Source organism: Penaeus vannamei, chromosome 39, assembly GCF_042767895.1.
Source record: "Penaeus vannamei isolate JL-2024 chromosome 39, ASM4276789v1, whole genome shotgun sequence".
Lineage (NCBI taxonomy): Eukaryota > Metazoa > Arthropoda > Malacostraca > Decapoda > Penaeidae > Penaeus > Penaeus vannamei.
In genome coordinates, this window is record NC_091587.1 from 21416445 (window position 1) to 21421191 (window position 4747).

Consider the following 4747-nt stretch of genomic DNA (forward strand, 5'->3'; position numbering starts at 1 on the left):
CAAAATAACTTAAACACGAGATTGTAATTTGATTGATATGTCACAAAGTCAAAACAAATGGATTTTAGTTTACACGAATCCTCATTGACGTTCGACCTTAAGGTTGAAAATTGTATTCTTAGAAACTACTTGAATGAGCCATGTCGACCTTGGGATTTGAACAGGAATATATCATCCTGTAAATTTTCCTATAGATGCAGACAATATACCGTACGAACCCGTTCATGTTGCTTGATGTCTACTCATATTAAGCGCGGATACGGATTACTTTTTCAGTAGACAAAAAAAAAAAAAAAAAAAAAAAACTTTTAATAACATCCCGATTAGATCTCAAATTCAAAGTACAAACTTTCTGAATCTCTATATTACAGTGACTTTAAATCCGCGCGGTTATTTTGTTGTCATATTCCTGGACAGTCACATCCTGAAAAAACTACCCTTGTTCTTTCTTCTTTCTTCTTTTATAGGGTTTTAGACTTTTGTGTAGTCTATCGGCCGGTTTGTTAAAAATTGTTAAGAATGTCCGTGTACTTGACATGCATAAATAAAGAAATAAATGCATGTTTATCAGTCTAGACATGCATATCAACCGGGCAAATTGATAGTTAAATGTATATCTATGAGGTATATAGACAGATATGCCTTTATTTCTGCGTCTTTTTCTGAATTTACATTGATGTTGTGAGTATCATTTGATTGACACCTTTAGTTCAGTTGCCTATAAGGTGCAAAAAATATTTAAAGCTATTTATATATATTTTATTTGTAGTGGCACAAATAAGTATCTTCATGATATAATACTACCGTATATATGTATGTTTTTTCTCTCTCTCTAATGTCTCGTTATCGAGAGGTTAGCTGCTAATTGCCACTACACGAATAGCCGCTCTTCTAAGTAAAAGAGCAGCTTTACTGATAATCGCATTGACTTGTGCGTCTGGCAGCGTTATTTAAATCTGTACGGAGGATTTGGATAAAACTTTAATCCGGATTTAAGTTTTATGACGCGTACAGAAGCCGCCCACAGTGTCACGCCGGTATTGCACACCAGACCGCGCTGGCTTCTATAAAAAGGGGAGCGCGCGAGTGGATTGTTTATTCGCTCGTTCGTGCGCGTTGCGAGCAGTCATGAGGACCAACTTTTTGCAGCCCGAAGTTAGTGAATTCCGCACTTTTCTTTGACACATTAAAACAGTCAAGTTGGAAGAATGCTAAATTAAAAGTAATATGATGCCGATGGTAAAAGTGATGTCACTAAGCAGCCGGTTTGTTAAAATTGCGCCAGGCCCGACCCAATGAATTTTCATAAATATAGATGCAGAAATAAAGGCATATCTGTCTATATATCTGATAGATATATCTATAACCATCTATTTGCTGGTATACGAACCTTCGAGTCACCTGTTTTTTTCAGGAGGAAATGGGTCTGTTTAGTGTCCTGAGCAGCCAAAAAAGCGCTAACATTCACCGGCGCTGGAAATGGCGAGTGTTAGGAGGGAAGAGAAGAGGACACGAAAAGCCTAACACCCCGGCAACTTCTCTGAGACTAGAGATAACATCTGACGAGTTCCAGGCGGTTAATATTGTATGCCTTCTCTTCGCGGAAACACAGAGAGTTTTGTTTATTGACAAGAATAAAGCTATCTCCATTGATGTTTGAGGATGAATCGTCTTGATGAATATCGTATTTGTAATCAGAAAAATTACACCTTTAATTCAGTCTACTTGGGATTCTTAGCAACTGAACGAGTTAACCTGGTTGAACACGTGTGAGGATCGGTTCTACATTTTGCAACAGTTAATGTTCTAAAAAAAAAGGGAAAAAAAGTAAAATGGGTCACTGGGTTTATTTCCCTAACCAGCATGACTACCTTATATATTTCGATACCTACGGATTAGACCAAAGTATCTATTCATCTCCTTTTAACAGTTTGGCATCATGTTTAAGAGAAATAAATGGGCTTAGTGTGCACATTCGTATGTTTGTAGAGGCGCGCCATATAAGGGCATGCATAACAAGGGAGGGCTGGGTCACGTGGTACATCTATTCGACTTTTTTCTTCAAGTGATCATACGAGTAATGACAGAAAAGTTGTATGGATTATGAATGTGCAATTTACTATGCCAGACTGCAAGAAGAGTTTCTGTCCAATTGTGGCAAATTAAACACAATGTTACATACTGCAGAATGTAGCGAGATGGTAGATTCTGAGTTTCATTTTTTCTAATATATATAGATAGATGAACGCTGTATTGCTTGCTCTAAAAACTAATAAGAATAAAAAATGAGGTCTATTAACCAGAGAAAGATTATCTACTCTCATTTTTGAAGATATATATTACGATTCATATTACCCCCGAAAAAACTTGTATCGCCCAGTAGGGACTGTAGTCAAGATAGACAACCCCCCCCCCTTGCTCTGCCTGCTTGAAGGGAACCTGTAACACGTTTCAATTACAAAAAAAAAAAGTTTCTCGCCGACAAATGAATATTCAGTTTGCAAGATAAAAGGTGTGCTTTAGAGAGGATAAGAAATAATTGCCGATAATTCATATATTCCTTTTTTATTTTCTAAGCAGATCCCATTGTATGAAGATATCAGTATGGGCTTTACCAGAGTGTCTGAGACAAATTTGCTGTCTTTCTGACTAAGAATTCTGAGACTGAATTCCCGCTAAAGACACAGTTGAACAGGAGAATGACATTGAAATAGGCGATAGCGGAGACATCTTTGTTCCAGAATATTCAGCTTTTTAGGACTTAAAGCATGTAAAACGGTCTACCTACGATAATACTAAGCAAGAAATGTAGACGGTCCATTCTACTGACCAGATAAAGAAATATCCCTTTTAAGCTTATACAAAGTACCTCTATTATTGAATATTCCATTAGTTTTCCCATAAAGATGCTTTTAAAAGAAATCTCCCTTTTAAGCTTATGTAAAGTACCTCTATTATTAAAAATAGTGTCTTAAAAGAACTAACCTTCGCAAGAGATGAAGGCGGAAGAATCTGACCCGATTTTACTTTAAGAATATCAACTTTAATCACTATCGCCTTAAGAATGTTTAGTAAACAATAAATGCGTAGTTAACGTACTGAGATCAGCCAACGGCTTTCTACAGACAAGAAAACAAAACACAAACAAACATGTATCTTACGACTTGTACTGGTGATGAGAACACGAAGCCAACACGATTCGAATGCTACTGGTAAAGATTATTACATAACTTGAGGGTAAAAACTAGAAAAATATCATATACCTAAAATCATGTGCATTTATCTATTCGTCTGTTTTTCAAATGTATTACTTGTTTATTACTTTTTTATATAAGCATCGAATTTTCTATCATTCAAGTGAGGATTTTAGTCTTGGTGCGCGAGTAGAATCTACGGAACAGCTGATCCAATTTTCACTTACGCTGAAAATTGGAGTAATTTCCATACGAAGATAAATCATAATTAGCCTTTTCGATTCTTACCGAAGGATGAAGATTAAGCCTCACGAACAGAAAATAACAGTAACTTCAATGTAATTATAACAAATGATCATCAGTGTTCGATTATTCTTTCAGTGCAAATTTTAACGGGTAACTTTACTTACAGAGAAGCGAAAAAACGTTTTAACTTGTCTTCATGTTTTAACATTTTACAGTCACGGTGAAGTATTTCTAATCAAATCCTGACATAAAACTCATAGATATTAGATTCTTTATTCTTTGGATCACTTAATTTGGATCACGCATAGACAATTGATCAAATACAGTAGACAGAAGAAACGTAATATCAATTATTTTTCTTTGTATTTTTTTATACTTTATGATTATTGAAGTAAAAGTTAACTGTACAGTGATATCAGGGAATTTTTTTTTCTATAGAGGAAAGAAAGAGAAAAACGACATTTTCTTTTAATCTATTTTATTTTTTTTGAAATCTGCTTGTCAGCAATAGGTTCACCGAATAATTATGAGAACACAATAGGCAATTTTTTGCCAATCCTTTCCTCTTCCTTCCTTATTCTCTCTCTCTCTCTCCCTCTCTCTTTCTCTCCATCTCCCCTTCCCCATATCTCCTCTCTTCCTCTTCCCCTCCCCGCACCTCCTCCCTCTCCCTTTCCCTCTCTTCCTCCCCATACCTCCCCTCCCTCTCCCTCTCCCTCTCTCCCCCCATCCTCAGCGCCCCTCCCTGGCTCCCACGGCTTCCCCTCCCCATACCTCCTCCCTCTCCGTCTGCTTCTCCTTCTTCCTCACCCTCTTTCCCCCATACCTCCTCTTTCTCCCTCTCCCTCTCCCTCTCTCCCCCCCATCCTTAGCGCCCCTCCCTGGCTTCCACGGCTTCCCCTCCCCATACCTCCTCCCTCTCCGTCTCCTTCTCCTTCTTCCTCACCCTCTTCCTCTCTCTCTCTCTCTTTCCCCCATACCTCCTCTTTCTCCCTCTCCCTCTCCCTCTCTCCCCCCCATCCTCAGCGCCCCTCCCTGGCTTCCACGGCTTCCCCTCCCCATTCCTCCTCCCTCTCCGTCTGCTTCTCCTTCTTCCTCACCCTCTTTCCCCCATACCTCCTCCTTCTCCCTCTCCCCATACCTCCTCCTTCTCCTCTCTCCCCCATCCTCAGCGCCCCTCCCTGGCTTCCACGGCTTCCCCTCCCCATACCTCCTCCCTCTCCGTCTGCTTCTCCTTCTTCCTCACCCTCTTCCTCTCTCTCTTTCCCCCATACCTCCTCTTTCTCCCTCTCCCTCTCTCCCTCCCA